The 23,557-nt window shown below is 39.7% G+C and overlaps 4 long non-coding RNA genes across 5 annotated transcripts; all 4 read right to left on the reverse strand.

Annotated features, from left to right (window-relative positions):
* Positions 1 to 648: 648 nt before the first annotated feature.
* On the reverse strand, positions 649 to 4,976 carry LOC141547167 (uncharacterized). Its single transcript, XR_012483525.1, has 3 exons — positions 4,954 to 4,976; positions 1,903 to 2,010; positions 649 to 1,217 (listed from the first exon to the last, which is right to left on the reverse strand). It is a non-coding gene; the product is annotated as an uncharacterized LOC141547167 (long non-coding RNA).
* Positions 4,977 to 6,772: 1,796 nt separating this feature from the next.
* Positions 6,773 to 11,100, reverse strand: LOC141547168 (uncharacterized). Of its 2 annotated transcripts, none has more exons than XR_012483527.1 (3): positions 11,078 to 11,100; positions 8,027 to 8,134; positions 6,773 to 7,341 (listed from the first exon to the last, which is right to left on the reverse strand). It is a non-coding gene; the product is annotated as an uncharacterized LOC141547168 (long non-coding RNA). The 2 variants fall into 2 exon arrangements; XR_012483526.1 differs by having other exon boundaries at positions 6,773 to 7,314; positions 11,034 to 11,086.
* Positions 11,101 to 12,636: 1,536 nt separating this feature from the next.
* LOC141547173 (uncharacterized) lies at positions 12,637 to 17,226 on the reverse strand. The gene is made up of 3 exons (XR_012483531.1): positions 17,204 to 17,226; positions 14,152 to 14,259; positions 12,637 to 13,466 (listed from the first exon to the last, which is right to left on the reverse strand). It is a non-coding gene; the product is annotated as an uncharacterized LOC141547173 (long non-coding RNA).
* A 1,793-nt stretch (positions 17,227 to 19,019) lies between these two features.
* LOC141547175 (uncharacterized) lies at positions 19,020 to 23,345 on the reverse strand. The gene is made up of 3 exons (XR_012483533.1): positions 23,323 to 23,345; positions 20,270 to 20,377; positions 19,020 to 19,590 (listed from the first exon to the last, which is right to left on the reverse strand). It is a non-coding gene; the product is annotated as an uncharacterized LOC141547175 (long non-coding RNA).
* Between the last annotated feature and the right edge of the window lie 212 nt (positions 23,346 to 23,557).

Consider the following 23,557-nt stretch of genomic DNA (forward strand, 5'->3'; position numbering starts at 1 on the left):
GCTGGTTCCCAGAAAAAAGATGACTTGCTCATATTAGAGGTTTCATAAATGCTTGTTAAATTCAATTACATATAGATGAAGACTTTTTCTAAAATTATAGGCAGCTGGCTGGTTCAGTGGATAACACTGTTGGACCTCCCTTGAATCAGCAACTGATTTCAAACACCAGCTGTAGGACTCTGGGCAAGTCACTTAATCTGTGTTTGCCTCAATTTCCTCCTCTGTAAATTGGGAATGATACAATCATGTTTGCTCCACAGAGGATAAGGCTCTGAGAACTATTTGTTTTCAAGTAGAGTCACAGCATCGTGGATTTTGAGCTGGCAGCAATATTTCAGGGTTTCTACTTCCATATTTTACAAAGAAAGTCACTGAGACACAAGGAGGTTTAGTATAGTTAATATATTGTTCAAGCGCATACAAGTTGTAAGTGGCAGAGACAAGATTCAAACAGATCCTGTTAATACTATCGTGTTACCTCTAAGTGTTCATTATATATGGGTGTATGGGTGTCCATATATGTGTGTGTATATTTCCATACTCCAATCTTCTAACCTATAACTAAACATATTTACTCTTAAAAAAAAAAAAGTGGTGGGATGGGGTAGGGGAAAGACACTGTAATAAAGTAACATTAAACAAGTGGTATTTTGCTCTGCTGTTTATTTCTTACTTTCATGACTTTATATTATCACTTTAAACTCCCTGAGCCTCAGTTTTCTCACATGTTAAATGAGATAGTTGAGCTCCATGACCACTAGGAAACTACATTTCCAGTTCTAAAATTGTGATTCCACAGTGAAAATCTAGCAACATTGTGTCCTAATGTAAGATCTGTATTTGATCATTAATGAGTCATATATTTTCTCTTGGATTTTATATAGTTCATTTGTAGCAACATTAACCTGGCATTCCCTTCTGAGGGCTGACCCCATCCTTGTTGTGGTGACTGTTAGAGGTGGGCCGCCCTCATCCCGGTGACCATCCACTCCAGATCCTCTTTGTGGTTGGTGGGGTGACAATATCAGAAGCCAAAATGTTGAAAGATCTCGTTTCTTCCCTGAAGCCTGGAACACAGGTACCGAACCCGAAATAACAGGACATGCATCTCCCTGGCCCAAGGATGGGAGAGTCTGGCTGTTCCCACAAGACTTGGTCTGAGCCTTAGGGGTAGCATTTGAGGAGATGATCTATAGAATTCGGGAGATGGTGAAGCACTGTGTAAAGGTCAGATAATTCTCTTACTACTACTATTATTACTTGTACTCTTACGCCTATTATTATTACTACTATTTCTACTATTACTCCTCTTCCTACTCCTATTAGTATTACTCCTACGATTACTACTATTACTCTTCCACCCACTACTACAATTACTGCCACTCTTATTATTGTTATTATTCCTTCTAGATCTCTTCCTCCTGCTACTAGTACTATCATTGCTCCTATTCCTATTAATACTCCTTTTACTACCACTACTACTATTATTTCTACTACCACTTTTACTATTTCTATTACTATTACTCCTACTGCTACTGCTACTCCTACTCCTACTAGTGTCACTCCTATTCCTATCATTATTACTGTTGCTATTACTACTTCTTCTACTACTATTATTCCTACTCCTATTATTATTAGTACTACTACCATTACTATTACTTTTATCATTACTACTCTTTTTACTACTTCTATCACTACTTTTATTCCTCTTCCTATTACTGTTACTACTCATACTACTCCTACTTCTTCTACGCCTCCACCTCCTACTACTGCCACTACTCCTTTGTCCGGAAGTCCATATGTTTTCTAAATAAAGAGGTTTCCTAAAAAATATTGTTAAAAGAAGACTTGCGCATAAAGCCTGAGCACAATCCTCATCAGATGAGCAGTTGACTTGCTTACCTTGGCCATGGAGACCTCATTGTGTGATGCTCATTGTGACATGCCGGAGAACACCCAAAGTTTTCTGACTTCAAGGTGATGTTCTCTTCCCAACAACCCAGTTGGATCCTGACAGCAAAGGGAGTAGTATGTGAATAGAAGAATGCATGAGTGGACTAATAGACTGATAGACTAGATACATAGATTCCTGGTGATGGATGAATGGGATAGAGAAGATAAGCAAATAGATTGAATAGATACACTTAATGCATAGTTAAAAAGATAATGATGGATAGATAAGTGAAAAGATAGATTTATAGTAGAAAAGTTTATAGGTAGAAAAGTGATTTATAGGAAGAAAAGTGATTTATAGGTAGCAAACAGCTCTATAGGAAGAAAAGCCATTTATAGGTAGAAAAGAGATTTTTAGATTAAAAAAAGGGATTTAGAAGTAGAAAAGAGATTTATAGGCAGAAGAGAATGAATAGCTGGATTAAAATATACATACAACCCCCACCCAAAATATTGCAGTTTGTGGATGGTTTTTCCAGTATATCAAATGGACACATATCTTTCACTTATGCTTTAACATTTTATCTTTTCAGGCAACCTATAAGCCAGTACTGAAGCAAAGGAGATACTGAAGCCAGAGTGACCAGATTCTGGCGATATTGAAAACATGTCTTTGGAAATCTACTTGAAACGGGATTTAGATTGTTGTTGGGGAGTTTTGATCTATACTTTGGAGTTTATTGCACTGGTGGGGGGAAGGGGAGAGAGGATGTTTCTGAGTTTGATTGTTGGGGAGTTTTGATATCTATACTTTGGAGTTTATTGTACTGGTGGGGGGAAGGGGAGAGATGATGTTTCTGAGTTTGATGTGTTTTTAAAAATAAAAAATGTTTTTTTTCTGTTTCCAAAAGTTTCAAGTTGTCATTCTTTCAGCTCCCACATGATTAGTGATATTTCCCAGTTTCTTCTTTACTATCTGATGATTATATTTGCCAGCTGGTTAATCCTAAAGAAATACTTGTTGGCAAACTTATTGGGTAAACAACATTTTTCCCTTATTTGCAGCTAGCCCATACTGCTGATGGGTAAAGCTGGCTATCCTATCTGGGTTTGGGAATAAGAGAGGGAGGCAGATTTGTTCTTCTTTGAGATTGTGAAAAAACTGTAAGCAGGCCCTTTGCCATCAGAGGCTGGGGACCGTCTGAAAATCTGGGAGCAAAGAGGTAGTGGGGGTTAACAAGCAGCAGGGCTGTTGTGTTCTAGCCAGAGAAGTTCCAGAGAAGCTCGGAACTGGCCCTGCTGAAGTCTTTTGGATCTTCCTGGAGGAGCAGAGCAGCCATTCTACACCAGAAGGGCAATTCAGAATGACAAGGGACTGGCTTAGAGATTTGCATCCAGGTGCTTCCCCTCAGCTCTAGGGGAAGGCTGAGCCAGAAAATAATTGGTGTCCCCACAGGCTTGTGCTAGAGCCCCCCATTCCCCCTTTGAAGTTTCTTCTGCCTGACTTGTGCTCATTATAATCTATATGACTGAAATGTCAAACTTCTGTTTCTGAAAATCTAACCTTTCTTCAGAAGCTGGGAACCTAAATCCCCTGGATGAAGAAGGGGGATAGTAAGAGTGCTAGAAAAGCAAATGGGTGCTCTGGAGACGGCAAGATTGGAGATGGGAAAACCCCGTCTGATTTGATTCCATAGATAGTGGCAAAGGTCAGGTTAGCCACAAAAGATGTTTGCACTGATTGATAAAGCTGGAACAATACCTCTTGGGAATTGATGTACAGGCTCTGGCAAGAAAATGAAACCAAACTAACTCCCAAGCAGGATGCAGCCTTAATTGGCTGAAGGGCCCCAGAAGACCCTGGACAAGCCAGTCAAGCCGGCTTCCAGAGCTAGTCCTTAGCTTGGCCTTGGGAATCCTCCCAGGGGGTGGAAGAGGAGGAGGTCTGGATTGCTCTCTGACAGCACCTTCTCATCCTCCATCTTGGGCTTTCCACTTCTGGGCTTGGGCTTGGAGGGTCTCATCTACAGAAAACCACCTTCTTGAGGGCAAGAACTGTTGGAGTTTTTCCTTGGTAGCTCTGCCATTTTTCCACTTCGAATCACTTCCGATTTACCAATATTTATTAAGGAAACAAGCATTTATTAAACTCCTATGTACCAAGCACTGTGCTAAGCACTTTACACATATTCTCTCCTGAACATCACTGGGAGGTAGGTGCTAATATCCACTCTCTCAGTTAAAGAAACTGAGGCAACAGGTCAGCAAAATAGAGGCGAGATTGAAACAGATCTTGTCTTGTACAGACAACCCTGGCCTAATTAACAAGGGGATTCTAGATCTGCAGCGTTCAATGGGGTGTTTTCCAAATTCTACATGATGAAAGGTACCGGATGAAGCGGTCTGGGGTCTTAACCGTGGCCCTAGCTCCTTCTGCTTTGCAGCCAAACCCTAGGCTCCATCCCAAGAGCAATATGTGGGCTTGGCTCCCTTTCCCGCTGGTGCTTCTACTCATGTCCCCAGTTTCTGGTCCCTGTGTCCTTTGTGACCATATCATTCATCTGGTAGCCCACCTCATCCATCTTCCTTAGACTACTCAATCAGCAAAGCTCAATTAAACAAGGAGCAAACATATATTACATACTTACTAGGGGTCGTATATTTCACTAGACCCTGGAGACATAAAGGTAAAAACAAAATGGTCTTGCCCGCAAAGTTTATATTCTATTGGGGAAAATGATGTCAACAAAAAGAACTAGGAAGACAATCTATGCATAAGCAAGATAATTGTATAAATATTTTTACATACATTGGATTAAGCATATATTTTCATATATTTAACATGTGAATCCCCTGTCATCTTCCCTGTCATCTAGGGGAAGAGGTGGAAGGAAGGAGGGGAAAAGTTGGAAGAGAAGGTTTTGCAAGGGTCAGTGTTAAAAACTTACCCCTTCATATGTTTTGTAAATAAAAAGCTTTACTCAAACAATTTTTAAAAAGAAAAAAACCCACATACCAGGTGAGCACTACCCTCATCTGATGAGCATTTGCTTTGCTTACCTTCTCCATGGAGACCTCATTGTGTCATGCCCATTGTGACACGCCTGAGAACACCCAAGGTTTTCTGACTTAAAGGGGATGTTCTCTCCCCAACAACCCAGTTGGATCCTGACAGCCAAGGGAGTAGTATGTGAATAGAAGAATAGATGAGTGGACAAATAGACTAATAGACTAGATACATAGATAAGTGCTGATAGATAGATGGGATAGATAGGGTAAACAAATAGATTCAATAGATACACTTGATGCATAGTTAAATAGATAATGATCGGTAGATAAGTGAAAAGATAGATTTATAGTAGAAAAGTTTATAGCTATCAAAGATATTTATGGGAAAAAAAAGTGATTTATAGTTAGAAAAGAGATTTATATGAAAAAAGCGATACATAGGTAGAAAAGAGATATATATAGTAAAAAAAGTGATTTAGGAGAAGAAACGAGATTTATAGGTAGAAAAGAGATTTATAGGCAGAAGAGAATGAATAGCTGCCTTAAATTATACATAGATAATGAAGGAGTCAATGGAGGGTTAGGTAAATCAGTAAATAAATTACTGGAGAGAGAGATCCATTTGGGCCCTCATCAGCATGATACCAAGGGCTGCTGTCATAGATTGAGACTGCCTTCACGTCAGTATTAAACTATTATATTTTATTCTTCAATATTATAGAAGCTAAAATGGTTGCTTTCTATCTGGCTTGGGAAATTGTTGACTTCTCTTTCTTCCCCTCTTCCCCCACGCCCCCCCAAAATTGCATTTTGTGGATGGTTATTCTAGTAGATCAATTGGACACATATCTTTCACTTATGCTGTAACATTTTACCTTTTCAGGCATCCTATAAGCCACTGCTGAAGCAGAGCAGATACTGAACCAGTTGTGACCAGATGCTGGCGATATTGAACGCATCTTAAGCCTCGGGATCGACTTAAAACGGGATTTAACCTGTTCATGAAGGTAAAGCATCTACATAGAGATAATGTACCTGCAGCTTCCCTCCTGCAGTCAGTGTTAATAGGAGATCAAGGTAGGGCCTGGTTGCTGACTAGCCCTATATATATACTAGAAGTACAAATAATCTGGGAAATAGAGAGCCTACACTTAAAAGCAAACAAACAAACAAAAGCAAATTCTTTTAGTTCGGAAACTATTTTCTTTTTCCTCATCCTATGGCTGGTTCCCAGAAAAAAGATGACTTGCTCATATTAGAGGTTTCATAAATGCTTGTTAAATTCAATTACATATAGATGAAGACTTTTTCTAAAATTATAGGCAGCTGGCTGGTTCAGTGGATAACACTGTTGGACCTCCCTTGAATCAGCAACTGATTTCAAACACCAGCTGTAGGACTCTGGGCAAGTCACTTAATCTGTGTTTGCCTCAATTTCCTCCTCTGTAAATTGGGAATGATACAATCATGTTTGCTCCACAGAGGATAAGGCTCTGAGAACTATTTGTTTTCAAGTAGAGTCACAGCATCGTGGATTTTGAGCTGGCAGCAATATTTCAGGGTTTCTACTTCCATATTTTACAAAGAAAGTCACTGAGACACAAGGAGGTTTAGTATAGTTAATATATTGTTCAAGCGCATACAAGTTGTAAGTGGCAGAGACAAGATTCAAACAGATCCTGTTAATACTATCGTGTTACCTCTAAGTGTTCATTATATATGGGTGTATGGGTGTCCATATATGTGTGTGTATATTTCCATACTCCAATCTTCTAACCTATAACTAAACATATTTACTCTTAAAAAAAAAAAAGTGGTGGGATGGGGTAGGGGAAAGACACTGTAATAAAGTAACATTAAACAAGTGGTATTTTGCTCTGCTGTTTATTTCTTACTTTCATGACTTTATATTATCACTTTAAACTCCCTGAGCCTCAGTTTTCTCACATGTTAAATGAGATAGTTGAGCTCCATGACCACTAGGAAACTACATTTCCAGTTCTAAAATTGTGATTCCACAGTGAAAATCTAGCAACATTGTGTCCTAATGTAAGATCTGTATTTGATCATTAATGAGTCATATATTTTCTCTTGGATTTTATATAGTTCATTTGTAGCAACATTAACCTGGCATTCCCTTCTGAGGGCTGACCCCATCCTTGTTGTGGTGACTGTTAGAGGTGGGCCGCCCTCATCCCGGTGACCATCCACTCCAGATCCTCTTTGTGGTTGGTGGGGTGACAATATCAGAAGCCAAAATGTTGAAAGATCTCGTTTCTTCCCTGAAGCCTGGAACACAGGTACCGAACCCGAAATAACAGGACATGCATCTCCCTGGCCCAAGGATGGGAGAGTCTGGCTGTTCCCACAAGACTTGGTCTGAGCCTTAGGGGTAGCATTTGAGGAGATGATCTATAGAATTCGGGAGATGGTGAAGCACTGTGTAAAGGTCAGATAATTCTCTTACTACTACTATTATTACTTGTACTCTTACGCCTATTATTATTACTACTATTTCTACTATTACTCCTCTTCCTACTCCTATTAGTATTACTCCTACGATTACTACTATTACTCTTCCACCCACTACTACAATTACTGCCACTCTTATTATTGTTATTATTCCTTCTAGATCTCTTCCTCCTGCTACTAGTACTATCATTGCTCCTATTCCTATTAATACTCCTTTTACTACCACTACTACTATTATTTCTACTACCACTTTTACTATTTCTATTACTATTACTCCTACTGCTACTGCTACTCCTACTCCTACTAGTGTCACTCCTATTCCTATCATTATTACTGTTGCTATTACTACTTCTTCTACTACTATTATTCCTACTCCTATTATTATTAGTACTACTACCATTACTATTACTTTTATCATTACTACTCTTTTTACTACTTCTATCACTACTTTTATTCCTCTTCCTATTACTGTTACTACTCATACTACTCCTACTTCTTCTACGCCTCCACCTCCTACTACTGCCACTACTCCTTTGTCCGGAAGTCCATATGTTTTCTAAATAAAGAGGTTTCCTAAAAAATATTGTTAAAAGAAGACTTGCGCATAAAGCCTGAGCACAATCCTCATCAGATGAGCAGTTGACTTGCTTACCTTGGCCATGGAGACCTCATTGTGTGATGCTCATTGTGACATGCCGGAGAACACCCAAAGTTTTCTGACTTCAAGGTGATGTTCTCTTCCCAACAACCCAGTTGGATCCTGACAGCAAAGGGAGTAGTATGTGAATAGAAGAATGCATGAGTGGACTAATAGACTGATAGACTAGATACATAGATTCCTGGTGATGGATGAATGGGATAGAGAAGATAAGCAAATAGATTGAATAGATACACTTAATGCATAGTTAAAAAGATAATGATGGATAGATAAGTGAAAAGATAGATTTATAGTAGAAAAGTTTATAGGTAGAAAAGTGATTTATAGGAAGAAAAGTGATTTATAGGTAGCAAACAGCTCTATAGGAAGAAAAGCCATTTATAGGTAGAAAAGAGATTTTTAGATTAAAAAAAGGGATTTAGAAGTAGAAAAGAGATTTATAGGCAGAAGAGAATGAATAGCTGGATTAAAATATACATACAACCCCCACCCAAAATATTGCAGTTTGTGGATGGTTTTTCCAGTATATCAAATGGACACATATCTTTCACTTATGCTTTAACATTTTATCTTTTCAGGCAACCTATAAGCCAGTACTGAAGCAAAGGAGATACTGAAGCCAGAGTGACCAGATTCTGGCGATATTGAAAACATGTCTTTGGAAATCTACTTGAAACGGGATTTAGATTGTTGTTGGGGAGTTTTGATCTATACTTTGGAGTTTATTGCACTGGTGGGGGGAAGGGGAGAGAGGATGTTTCTGAGTTTGATTGTTGGGGAGTTTTGATATCTATACTTTGGAGTTTATTGTACTGGTGGGGGGAAGGGGAGAGATGATGTTTCTGAGTTTGATGTGTTTTTAAAAATAAAAAATGTTTTTTTTCTGTTTCCAAAAGTTTCAAGTTGTCATTCTTTCAGCTCCCACATGATTAGTGATATTTCCCAGTTTCTTCTTTACTATCTGATGATTATATTTGCCAGCTGGTTAATCCTAAAGAAATACTTGTTGGCAAACTTATTGGGTAAACAACATTTTTCCCTTATTTGCAGCTAGCCCATACTGCTGATGGGTAAAGCTGGCTATCCTATCTGGGTTTGGGAATAAGAGAGGGAGGCAGATTTGTTCTTCTTTGAGATTGTGAAAAAACTGTAAGCAGGCCCTTTGCCATCAGAGGCTGGGGACCGTCTGAAAATCTGGGAGCAAAGAGGTAGTGGGGGTTAACAAGCAGCAGGGCTGTTGTGTTCTAGCCAGAGAAGTTCCAGAGAAGCTCGGAACTGGCCCTGCTGAAGTCTTTTGGATCTTCCTGGAGGAGCAGAGCAGCCATTCTACACCAGAAGGGCAATTCAGAATGACAAGGGACTGGCTTAGAGATTTGCATCCAGGTGCTTCCCCTCAGCTCTAGGGGAAGGCTGAGCCAGAAAATAATTGGTGTCCCCACAGGCTTGTGCTAGAGCCCCCCATTCCCCCTTTGAAGTTTCTTCTGCCTGACTTGTGCTCATTATAATCTATATGACTGAAATGTCAAACTTCTGTTTCTGAAAATCTAACCTTTCTTCAGAAGCTGGGAACCTAAATCCCCTGGATGAAGAAGGGGGATAGTAAGAGTGCTAGAAAAGCAAATGGGTGCTCTGGAGACGGCAAGATTGGAGATGGGAAAACCCCGTCTGATTTGATTCCATAGATAGTGGCAAAGGTCAGGTTAGCCACAAAAGATGTTTGCACTGATTGATAAAGCTGGAACAATACCTCTTGGGAATTGATGTACAGGCTCTGGCAAGAAAATGAAACCAAACTAACTCCCAAGCAGGATGCAGCCTTAATTGGCTGAAGGGCCCCAGAAGACCCTGGACAAGCCAGTCAAGCCGGCTTCCAGAGCTAGTCCTTAGCTTGGCCTTGGGAATCCTCCCAGGGGGTGGAAGAGGAGGAGGTCTGGATTGCTCTCTGACAGCACCTTCTCATCCTCCATCTTGGGCTTTCCACTTCTGGGCTTGGGCTTGGAGGGTCTCATCTACAGAAAACCACCTTCTTGAGGGCAAGAACTGTTGGAGTTTTTCCTTGGTAGCTCTGCCATTTTTCCACTTCGAATCACTTCCGATTTACCAATATTTATTAAGGAAACAAGCATTTATTAAACTCCTATGTACCAAGCACTGTGCTAAGCACTTTACACATATTCTCTCCTGAACATCACTGGGAGGTAGGTGCTAATATCCACTCTCTCAGTTAAAGAAACTGAGGCAACAGGTCAGCAAAATAGAGGCGAGATTGAAACAGATCTTGTCTTGTACAGACAACCCTGGCCTAATTAACAAGGGGATTCTAGATCTGCAGCGTTCAATGGGGTGTTTTCCAAATTCTACATGATGAAAGGTACCGGATGAAGCGGTCTGGGGTCTTAACCGTGGCCCTAGCTCCTTCTGCTTTGCAGCCAAACCCTAGGCTCCATCCCAAGAGCAATATGTGGGCTTGGCTCCCTTTCCCGCTGGTGCTTCTACTCATGTCCCCAGTTTCTGGTCCCTGTGTCCTTTGTGACCATATCATTCATCTGGTAGCCCACCTCATCCATCTTCCTTAGACTACTCAATCAGCAAAGCTCAATTAAACAAGGAGCAAACATATATTACATACTTACTAGGGGTCGTATATTTCACTAGACCCTGGAGACATAAAGGTAAAAACAAAATGGTCTTGCCCGCAAAGTTTATATTCTATTGGGGAAAATGATGTCAACAAAAAGAACTAGGAAGACAATCTATGCATAAGCAAGATAATTGTATAAATATTTTTACATACATTGGATTAAGCATATATTTTCATATATTTAACATGTGAATCCCCTGTCATCTTCCCTGTCATCTAGGGGAAGAGGTGGAAGGAAGGAGGGGAAAAGTTGGAAGAGAAGGTTTTGCAAGGGTCAGTGTTAAAAACTTACCCCTTCATATGTTTTGTAAATAAAAAGCTTTCCTCAAACAATTTTAAAAAGAAAAAAAACCCACATACCAGGTGAGCACTACCCTCATCTGATGAGCATTTGCTTTGCTTACCTTCTCCATGGAAACCTCATTGTGTCATGCCCATTGTGACACGCCTGAGAACACCCAAGGTTTTCTGACTTAAAGGGGATGTTCTCTCCCCAACAACCCAGTTGGATCCTGACAGCCAAGGGAGTAGTATGTGAATAGAAGAATGGATGAGTGGACAAATAGACTAATAGACTAGATACATAGATAAGTGCTGATAGATAGATGGGATAGATAGGGTAAACAAATAGATTCAATAGATACACTTGATGCATAGTTAAATAGATAATGATGGGTAGATAAGTGAAAAGATAGATTTATAGTAGAAAAGTTTATAGGTAGAAAAGATATTTATAGGGAAAAAAAAGTTATTTATAGTTAGAAAAGAGATTTATATGAAAAAAGCGATACATAGGTAGAAAAGAGATATATATAGTTAAAAAAGTGATTTAGGAGAAGAAACGAGATTTATAGGTAGAAAAGAGATTTATAGGCAGAAGAGAATGAATAGCTGCCTTAAATTATACATAGATAATGAAGGAGTCAATGGAGGGTTAGGTAAATCAGTAAATAAATTACTGGAGAGAGAGATCCATTTGGGCCCTCATCAGCATGATACCAAGGGCTGCTGTCATAGATTGAGACTGCCTTCACGTCAGTATTAAACTATTATATTTTATTCTTCAATATTATAGAAGCTAAAATGGTTGCTTTCTATCTGGCTTGGGAAATTGTTGACTTCTCTTTCTTCCCCTCTTCCCCCACGCCCCCCCAAAATTGCATTTTGTGGATGGTTATTCTAGTAGATCAATTGGACACATATCTTTCACTTATGCTGTAACATTTTACCTTTTCAGGCATCCTATAAGCCACTGCTGAAGCAGAGCAGATACTGAACCAGTTGTGACCAGATGCTGGCGATATTGAACGCATCTTAAGCCTCGGGATCGACTTAAAACGGGATTTAACCTGTTCATGAAGGTAAAGCATCTACATAGAGATAATGTACCTGCAGCTTCCCTCCTGCAGTCAGTGTTAATAGGAGATCAAGGTAGGGCCTGGTTGCTGACTAGCACTATATATATACTAGAAGTACAAATAATCTGGGAAATAGAGAGCCTACACTTAAAAGCAAACAAACAAACAAAAGCAAATTCTTTTAGTTCGGAAACTATTTTCTTTTTCCTCATCCTATGGCTGGTTCCCAGAAAAAAGATGACTTGCTCATATTAGAGGTTTCATAAATGCTTGTTAAATTCAATTACATATAGATGAAGACTTTTTCTAAAATTATAGGCAGCTGGCTGGTTCAGTGGATAACACTGTTGGACCTCCCTTGAATCAGCAACTGATTTCAAACACCAGCTGTAGGACTCTGGGCAAGTCACTTAATCTGTGTTTGCCTCAATTTCCTCCTCTGTAAATTGGGAATGATACAATCATGTTTGCTCCACAGAGGATAAGCCTCTGAGAACTATTTGTTTTCAAGTAGAGTCACAGCATCGTGGATTTTGAGCTGGCAGCAATATTGCAGGGTTTCTACTTCCATATTTTACAAAGAAAGTCACTGAGACACAAGGAGGTTTAGTATAGTTAATATATTGTTCAAGCGCATACAAGTTGTAAGTGGCAGAGACAAGATTCAAACAGATCCTGTTAATACTATCGTGTTACCTCTAAGTGTTCATTATATATGGGTGTATGGGTGTCCATATATGTGTGTGTATATTTCCATACTCCAATCTTCTAACCTATAACTAAACATATTTACTCTTAAAAAAAAAAAAGTGGTGGGATGGGGTAGGGGAAAGACACTGTAATAAAGTAACATTAAACAAGTGGTATTTTGCTCTGCTGTTTATTTCTTACTTTCATGACTTTATATTATCACTTTAAACTCCCTGAGCCTCAGTTTTCTCACATGTTAAATGAGATAGTTGAGCTCCATGACCACTAGGAAACTACATTTCCAGTTCTAAAATTGTGATTCCACAGTGAAAATCTAGCAACATTGTGTCCTAATGTAAGATCTGTATTTGATCATTAATGAGTCATATATTTTCTCTTGGATTTTATATAGTTCATTTGTAGCAACATTAACCTGGCATTCCCTTCTGAGGGCTGACCCCATCCTTGTTGTGGTGACTGTTAGAGGTGGGCCGCCCTCATCCCGGTGACCATCCACTCCAGATCCTCTTTGTGGTTGGTGGGGTGACAATATCAGAAGCCAAAATGTTGAAAGATCTCGTTTCTTCCCTGAAGCCTGGAACACAGGTACCGAACCCGAAATAACAGGACATGCATCTCCCTGGCCCAAGGATGGGAGAGTCTGGCTGTTCCCACAAGACTTGGTCTGAGCCTTAGGGGTAGCATTTGAGGAGATGATCTATAGAATTCGGGAGATGGTGAAGCACTGTGTAAAGGTCAGATAATTCTCTTACTACTACTATTATTACTTGTACTCTTACGCCTATTATTATTACTACTATTTCTACTATTACTCCTCTTCCTACTCCTATTAGTATTACTCCTACGATTACTACTATTACTCTTCCACCCACTACTACAATTACTGCCACTCTTATTATTGTTATTATTCCTTCTAGATCTCTTCCTCCTGCTACTAGTACTATCATTGCTCCTATTCCTATTAATACTCCTTTTACTACCACTACTACTATTATTTCTACTACCACTTTTACTATTTCTATTACTATTACTCCTACTGCTACTGCTACTCCTACTCCTACTAGTGTCACTCCTATTCCTATCATTATTACTGTTGCTATTACTACTTCTTCTACTACTATTATTCCTACTCCTATTATTATTAGTACTACTACCATTACTATTACTTTTATCATTACTACTCTTTTTACTACTTCTATCACTACTTTTATTCCTCTTCCTATTACTGTTACTACTCATACTACTCCTACTTCTTCTACGCCTCCACCTCCTACTACTGCCACTACTCCTTTGTCCGGAAGTCCATATGTTTTCTAAATAAAGAGGTTTCCTAAAAAATATTGTTAAAAGAAGACTTGCGCATAAAGCCTGAGCACAATCCTCATCAGATGAGCAGTTGACTTGCTTACCTTGGCCATGGAGACCTCATTGTGTGATGCTCATTGTGACATGCCGGAGAACACCCAAAGTTTTCTGACTTCAAGGTGATGTTCTCTTCCCAACAACCCAGTTGGATCCTGACAGCAAAGGGAGTAGTATGTGAATAGAAGAATGCATGAGTGGACTAATAGACTGATAGACTAGATACATAGATTCCTGGTGATGGATGAATGGGATAGAGAAGATAAACAAATAGATTGAATAGATACACTTAATGCATAGTTAAAAAGATAATGATGGATAGATAAGTGAAAAGATAGATTTATAGTAGAAAAGTTTATAGGTAGAAAAGTGATTTATAGGAAGAAAAGTGATTTATAGGTAGCAAACAGCTCTATAGGAAGAAAAGCCATTTATAGGTAGAAAAGAGATATTTAGATTAAAAAAAGGGATTTAGAAGTAGAAAAGAGATTTATAGGCAGAAGAGAATGAATAGCTGGATTAAAATATACATACAACCCCCCCCAAAATATTGCAGTTCGTGGATGGTTTTTCCAGTATATCAAATGGACACATATCTTTCACTTATGCTTTCACATTTTTTCTTTTCAGGCAACCTATAAGCCAATACTGAAGCAAAGGAGATACTGAAGCCAGAGTGACCAGATTCTGGCGATATTGAAAACATGTCTTTGGAAATCTACTTGAAACGGGATTTAGATTGTTGTTGGGGAGTTTTGATCTATACTTTGGAGTTTATTGCACTGGTGGGGGGAAGGGGAGAGAGGATGTTTCTGAGTTTGATTGTTGGGGAGTTTTGATATCTATACTTTGGAGTTTATTGTACTGGTGGGGGGAAGGGGAGAGATGATGTTTCTGAGTTTGATGTGTTTTTAAAAATAAAAAATGTTTTTTTTTCTGTTTCCAAAAGTTTCAAGTTGTCATTCTTTCAGCTCCCACATGATTAGTGATATTTCCCAGTTTCTTCTTTACTATCTGATGATTATATTTGCCAGCTGGTTAATCCTAAAGAAATACTTGTTGGCAAACTTATTGGGTAAACAACATTTTTCCCTTATTTGCAGCTAGCCCATACTGCTGATGGGTAAAGCTGGCTATCCTATCTGGGTTTGGGAATAAGAGAGGGAGGCAGATTTGTTCTTCTTTGAGATTGTGAAAAAACTGTAAGCAGGCCCTTTGCCATCAGAGGCTGGGGACCGTCTGAAAATCTGGGAGCAAAGAGGTAGTGGGGGTTAACAAGCAGCAGGGCTGTTGTGTTCTAGCCAGAGAAGTTCCAGAGAAGCTCGGAACTGGCCCTGCTGAAGTCTTTTGGATCTTCCTGGAGGAGCAGAGCAGCCATTCTACACCAGAAGGGCAATTCAGAATGACAAGGGACTGGCTTAGAGATTTGCATCCAGGTGCTTCCCCTCAGCTCTAGGGGAAGGCTGAGCCAGAAAATAATTGGTGTCCCCACAGGCTTGTGCTAGAGCCCCCCATTCCCCCTTTGAAGTTTCTTCTGCCTGACTTGTGCTCATTATAATCTATATGACTGAAATGTCAAACTTCTGTTTCTGAAAATCTAACCTTTCTTCAGAAGCTGGGAACCTAAATCCCCTGGATGAAGAAGGGGGATAGTAAGAGTGCTAGAAAAGCAAATGGGTGCTCTGGAGACGGCAAGATTGGAGATGGGAAAACCCCGTCTGATTTGATTCCATAGATAGTGGCAAAGGTCAGGTTAGCCACAAAAGATGTTTGCACTGATTGATAAAGCTGGAACAATACCTCTTGGGAATTGATGTACAGGCTCTGGCAAGAAAATGAAACCAAACTAACTCCCAAGCAGGATGCAGCCTTAATTGGCTGAAGGGCCACAGAAGACCCTGGACAAGCCAGTCAAGCCGGCTTCCAGAGCTAGTCCTTAGCTTGGCCTTGGGAATCCTCCCAGGGGGTGGAAGAGGAGGAGGTCTGGATTGCTCTCTGACAGCACCTTCTCATCCTCCATCTTGGGCTTTCCACTTCTGGGCTTGGGCTTGGAGGGTCTCATCTACAGAAAACCACCTTCTTGAGGGCAAGAACTGTTGGAGTTTTTCCTTGGTAGCTCTGCCATTTTTCCACTTCGAATCACTTCCGATTTACCAATATTTATTAAGGAAACAAGCATTTATTAAACTCCTATGTACCAAGCACTGTGCTAAGCACTTTACACATATTCTCTCCTGAACATCACTGGGAGGTAGGTGCTAATATCCACTCTCTCAGTTAAAGAAACTGAGGCAACAGGTCAGCAAAATAGAGGCGAGATTGGAACAGATCTTGTCTTGTACAGACAACCCTGGCCTAATTAACAAGGGGATTCTAGATCTGCAGCGTTCAATGGGGTGTTTTCCAAATTCTACATGATGAAAGGTACCGGATGAAGCGGTCTGGGGTCTTAACCGTGGCCCTAGCTCCTTCTGCTTTGCAGCCAAACCCTAGGCTCCATCCCAAGAGCAATATGTGGGCTTGGCTCCCTTTCCCGCTGGTGCTTCTACTCATGTCCCCAGTTTCTGGTCCCTGTGTCCTTTGTGACCATATCATTCATCTGGTAGCCCACCTCATCCATCTTCCTTAGACTACTCAATCAGCAAAGCTCAATTAAACAAGGAGCAAACATATATTACATACTTACTAGGGGTCGTATATTTCACTAGACCCTGGAGACATAAAGGTAAAAACAAAATGGTCTTGCCCGCAAAGTTTATATTCTATTGGGGAAAATGATGTCAACAAAAAGAACTAGGAAGACAATCTATGCATAAGCAAGATAATTGTATAAATATTTTTACATACATTGGATTAAGCATATATTTTCATATATTTAACATGTGAATCCCCTGTCATCTTCCCTGTCATCTAGGGGAAGAGGTGGAAGGAAGGAGGGGAAAAGTTGGAAGAGAAGGTTTTGCAAGGGTCAGTGTTAAAAACTTACCCCTTCATATGTTTTGTAAATAAAAAGCTTTCCTCAAACAATTTTTAAAAAGAAAAAAAACCCACATACCAGGTGAGCACTACCCTCATCTGATGAGCATTTGCTTTGCTTACCTTCTCCATGGAGACCTCATTGTGTCATGCCCATTGTGACACGCCTGAGAACACCCAAGGTTTTCTGACTTAAAGGGGATGTTCTCGCCCCAACAACCCAGTTGGATCCTGACAGCCAAGGGGGTAGTATGTGAATAGAAGAATAGATGAGTGGACAAATAGACTAATAGACTAGATACATAGATAAGTGCTGATAGATAGATGGGATAGATAGGGTAAACAAATAGATTAAATAGATACACTTGATGCATAGTTAAATAGATAATGATGGGTAGATAAGTGAAAAGATAGATTTATAGTAGAAAAGTTTATAGGTAGAAAAGATATTTATAGGAAAAAAAGTGATTTATAGTTAGAAAAGAGATTTATATGAAAAAAGCGATACATAGGTAGAAAAGAGATATATATAGTTAAAAAAGTGATTTAGGAGAAGAAATGAGATTTATAGGTAGAAAAGAGATGTATAGGCAGAAGAGAATGAATAGCTGCCTTAAATTATACATAGATAATGAAGGAGTCAATGGAGGGTTAGGTAAATCAGTAAATAAATTACTGGAGAGAGAGATCCATTTGGGCCCTCATCAGCATGATACCAAGGGCTGCTGTCATAGATTGAGACTGCCTTCACGTCAGTATTAAACTATTATATTTTATTCTTCAATATTATAGAAGCTAAAATGGTTGCTTTCTATCTGGCTTGGGAAATTGTTGACTTCTCTTTCTTCCCCTCTTCCCCCACGCCCCCCCAAAATTGCATTTTGTGGATGGTTATTCTAGTAGATCAATTGGACACATATCTTTCACTTATGCTGTAACATTTTACCTTTTCAGGCATCCTATAAGCCACTGCTGAAGCAGAGGAGATACTGAACCAGTTGTGACCAGATGCTGGCGATATTGAACGCATCTTAAGCCTCGGGATCGACTTAAAACGGGATTTAACCTCTTCATGAAGGTAAAGCATCTACATAGAGATAATGTACCTGCAGCTTCCCTCCTGTAGTCAGTGTTAATAGGAGATCAAGGTAGGGCCTGGTTGCTGACTAGCCCTATATATAAACTAGAAGTACAAATAATCTGGGAAATAGAGAGCCTACACTTAAAAGCAAACAAACAAACAAAAGCAAATTCTTTTAGTTCGGAAACTATTTTCTTTTTCCTCATCCTATGGCTGGTTCCCAGAAAAAAGATGACTTGCTCATATTAGAGGTTTCATAAATGCTTGTTAAATTCAATTACATATAGATGAAGACTTTTTCTAAAATTATAGGCAGCTGGCTGGTTCAGTGGATAACACTGTTGGACCTCCCTTGAATCAGCAACTGATTTCAAACACCAGCTGTAGGACTCTGGGCAAGTCACTTAATCTGTGTTTGCCTCAATTTCCTCCTCTGTAAATTGGGAATGATACAATCATGTTTGCTCCACAGAGGATAAGCCTCTGAGAACTATTTGTTTTCAAGTAGAGTCACAGCATCGTGGATTTTGAGCTGGCAGCAATATTTCAGGGTTTCTACTTCCATATTTTACAAAGAAAGTCACTGAGACACAAGGAGGTTTAGTATAGTTAATATATTGTTCAAGCGCATACAAGTTGTAAGTGGCAGAGACAAGATTCAAACAGATCCTGTTAATACTATCGTGTTACCTCTAAGTGTTCATTATATATGGGTGTATGGGTGTCCATATATGTGTGTGTATATTTCCATACTCCAATCTTCTAACCTATAACTAAACATATTTACTCTTAAAAAAAAAAAAGTGGTGGGATGGGGTAGGGGAAAGACACTGTAATAAAGTAACATTAAACAAGTGGTATTTTGCTCTGCTGTTTATTTCTTACTTTCATGACTTTATATTATCACTTTAAACTCCCTGAGCCTCAGTTTCCTCACATGTTAAATGAGATAGTTGAGCTCCATGACCACTAGGAAACTACATTTCCAGTTCTAAAATTGTGATTCCACAGTGAAAATCTAGCGACATTGTGTCCTAATGTAAGATCTGTATTTGATCATTAATGAGTCATATATTTTCTCTTGGATTTTATATAGTTCATTTGTAGCAACATTAACCTGGCATTCCCTTCTGAGGGCTGACCCCATCCTTGTTGTTGTGACTGTTAGAGGTGGGCCGCCCTCATCCCGGTGACCATCCACTCCAGATCCTCTTTGTGGTTGGTGGGGTGACAATATCAGAAGCCAAAATGTTGAAAGATCTCGTTTCTTCCCTGAAGCCTGGAACACAGGTACCGAACCCGAAATAACAGGACATGCATCTCCCTGGCCCAAGGATGGGAGAGTCTGGCTGTTCCCACAAGACTTGGTCTGAGCCTTAGGGGTAGCATTTGAGGAGATGATCTATAGAATTCGGGAGATGGTGAAGCACTGTGTAAAGGTCAGATAATTCTCTTACTACTACTATTATTACTTGTACTCTTACCCCTATTATTATTACTACTATTTCTACTATTACTCCTCTTCCTACTCCTATTAGTATTACTCCTACGATTACTACTATTACTCTTCCACCAACTACTACAATTACTGCCACTCTTATTATTGTTATTATTCCTTCTAGATCTCTTCCTCCTGCTACTAGTACTATCATTGCTCCTATTCCTATTAATACTCCTTTTACTACCACTACTACTATTATTTCTACTACCACTTTTACTATTACTATTACTCCTACTGCTACTGCTACTCCTACTCCTACTAGTGTCACTCCTATTCCTATCATTATTACTGTTGCTATTACTACTTCTTCTACTACTATTATTCCTACTCCTATTATTATTAGTACTACTACCATTACTATTACTTTTATCATTACTACTCTTTTTACTACTTCTATCACTACTTTTATTCCTCTTCCTATTACTGTTACTACTCATACTACTCCTACTTCTTCTACGCCTCCACCTCCTACTACTGCCACTACTCCTTTGTCCGGAAGTCCATATGTTTTCTAAATAAAGAGGTTTCCTAAAAAATATTGTTAAAAGAAGACTTGCGCATAAAGCCTGAGCACAATCCTCATCAGATGAGCAGTTGACTTGCTTACCTTGGCCATGGAGACCTCATTGTGTGATGCTCATTGTGACATGCCGGAGAACACCCAAAGTTTTCTGACTTCAAGGTGATGTTCTCTTCCCAACAACCCAGTTGGATCCTGACAGGAAAAGGGAGTAGTATGTGAATAGAAGAATGCATGAATGGACTAATAGACTGATAGACTAGATACATAGATTCCTGGTGATGGATGAATGGGATAGAGAAGATAAACAAATAGATTGAATAGATACACTTAATGCAGAGTTAAAAAGATAATGATGGATAGATAAGTGAAAAGATAGATTTATAGTAGAAAAGTTTATAGGTAGAAAAGTGATTTATAGGAAGAAAAGTGATTTATAGGTAGCAAACAGCTGTATAGGAAGAAAAGCCATTTATAGGTAGAAAAGAGATTTTTAGATTAAAAAAAGGGATTTAGAAGTAGAAAAGAGATTTATAGGCAGAAGAGAATGAATAGCTGGATTAAAATATACATACAACCCCCACCCAAAATATTGCAGTTTGTGGATGGTTTTTCCAGTATATCAAATGTACACATATCTTTCACTTATGCTTTAACATTTTATCTTTTCAGGCAACCTAGAAGCCAATACTGAAGCAAAGGAGATACTGAAGCCAGAGTGACCAGATTCTGGCGATATTGAAAACATGTCTTTGGAAATCTACTTGAAACGGGATTTAGATTGTTGTTGGGGAGTTTTGATCTATACTTTGGAGTTTATTGCACTGGTGGGGGGAAGGGGAGAGAGGATGTTTCTGAGTTTGATTGTTGGGGAGTTTTGATATCTATACTTTGGAGTTTATTGTACTGGTGGGGGGAAGGGGAGAGATGATGTTTCTGAGTTTGATGTGTTTTTAAAAATAAAAAATGTTTTTTTTTCTGTTTCCAAAAGTTTCAAGTTGTCATTCTTTCAGCTCCCACATGATTAGTGATATTTCCCAGTTTCTTCTTTACTATCTGATGATTATATTTGCCAGCTGGTTAATCCTAAAGAAATACTTGTTGGCAAACTTATTGGGTAAACAACATTTTTCCCTTATTTGCAGCTAGCCCATACTGCTGATGGGTAAAGCTGGCTATCCTATCTGGGTTTGGGAATAAGAGAGGGAGGCAGATTTGTTCTTCTTTGAGATTGTGAAAAAACTGTAAGCAGGCCCTTTGCCATCAGAGGCTGGGGACCGTCTGAAAATCTGGGAGCAAAGAGGTAGTGGGGGTTAACAAGCAGCAGGGCTGTTGTGTTCTAGCCAGAGAAGTTCCAGAGAAGCTCGGAACTGGCCCTGCTGAAGTCTTTTGGATCTTCCTGGAGGAGCAGAGCAGCCATTCTACACCAGAAGGGCAATTCAGAATGACAAGGGACTGGCTTAGAGATTTGCATCCAGGTGCTTCCCCTCAGCTCTAGGGGAAGGCTGAGCCAGAAAATAATTGGTGTCCCCACAGGCTTGTGCTAGAGCCCCCCATTCCCCCTTTGAAGTTTCTTCTGCCTGACTTGTGCTCATTATAATCTATATGACTGAAATGTCAAACTTCTGTTTCTGAAAATCTAACCTTTCTTCAGAAGCTGGGAACCTAAATCCCCTGGATGAAGAAGGGGGATAGTAAGAGTGCTAGAAAAGCAAATGGGTGCTCTGGAGACGGCAAGATTGGAGATGGGAAAACCCCGTCTGATTTGATTCCATAGATAGTGGCAAAGGTCAGGTTAGCCACAAAAGATGTTTGCACTGATTGATAAAGCTGGAACAATACCTCTTGGGAATTGATGTACAGGCTCTGGCAAGAAAATGAAACCAAACTAACTCCCAAGCAGGATGCAGCCTTAATTGGCTGAAGGGCCCCAGAAGACCCTGGACAAGCCAGTCAAGCCGGCTTCCAGAGCTAGTCCTTAGCTTGGCCTTGGGAATCCTCCCAGGGGGTGGAAGAGGAGGAGGTCTGGATTGCTCTCTGACAGCACCTTCTCATCCTCCATCTTGGGCTTTCCACTTCTGGGCTTGGGCTTGGAGGGTCTCATCTACAGAAAACCACCTTCTTGAGGGCAAGAACTGTTGGAGTTTTTCCTTGGTAGCTCTGCCATTTTTCCACTTCGAATCACTTCCGATTTACCAATATTTATTAAGGAAACAAGCATTTATTAAACTCCTATGTACCAAGCACTGTGCTAAGCACTTTACACATATTCTCTCCTGAACATCACTGGGAGGTAGGTGCTAATATCCACTCTCTCAGTTAAAGAAACTGAGGCAAGAGGTCAGCAAAATAGAGGCGAGATTGAACAGATCTTGTCTTGTACAGACAACCCTGGCCTAATTAACAAGGGGATTCTAGATCTGCAGCGTTCAATGGGGTGTTTTCCAAATTCTACATGATGAAAGGTACCGGATGAAGCGGTCTGGGGTCTTAACCGTGGCCCTAGCTCCTTCTGCTTTGCAGCCAAACCCTAGGCTCCATCCCAAGAGCAATATGTGGGCTTGGCTCCCTTTCCCGCTGGTGCTTCTACTCATGTCCCCAGTTTCTGGTCCCTGTGTCCTTTGTGACCATATCATTCATCTGGTAGCCCACCTCATCCATCTTCCTTAGACTACTCAATCAGCAAAGCTCAATTAAACAAGGAGCAAACATATATTACATACTTACTAGGGGTCGTATATTTCACTAGACCCTGGAGACATAAAGGTAAAAACAAAATGGTCTTGCCCGCAAAGTTTATATTCTATTGGGGAAAATGATGTCAACAAAAAGAACTAGGAAGACAATCTATGCATAAGCAAGATAATTGTATAAATATTTTTACATACATTGGATTAAGCATATATTTTCATATATTTAACATGTGAATCCCCTGTCATCTTCCCTGTCATCTAGGGGAAGAGGTGGAAGGAAGGAGGGGAAAAGTTGGAAGAGAAGGTTTTGCAAGGGTCAGTGTTAAAAACTTACCCCTTCATATGTTTTGTAAATAAAAAGCTTTCCTCAAACAATTTTTAAAAAGAAAAAAAACCCACATACCAGGTGAGCACTACCCTCATCTGATGAGCATTTGCTTTGCTTACCTTCTCCATGGAGACCTCATTGTGTCATGCCCATTGTGACACGCCTGAGAACACCCAAGGTTTTCTGACTTAAAGGGGATGTTCTCGCCCCAACAACCCAGTTGGATCCTGACAGCCAAGGGGGTAGTATGTGAATAGAAGAATAGATGAGTGGACAAATAGACTAATAGACTAGATACATAGATAAGTGCTGATAGATAGATGGGATAGATAGGGTAAACAAATAGATTAAATA

The sequence above is a fragment of the Sminthopsis crassicaudata genome, chromosome 6 (assembly GCF_048593235.1).
Source record: "Sminthopsis crassicaudata isolate SCR6 chromosome 6, ASM4859323v1, whole genome shotgun sequence".
NCBI classification, from domain to species: Eukaryota; Metazoa; Chordata; class Mammalia; order Dasyuromorphia; family Dasyuridae; genus Sminthopsis; species Sminthopsis crassicaudata.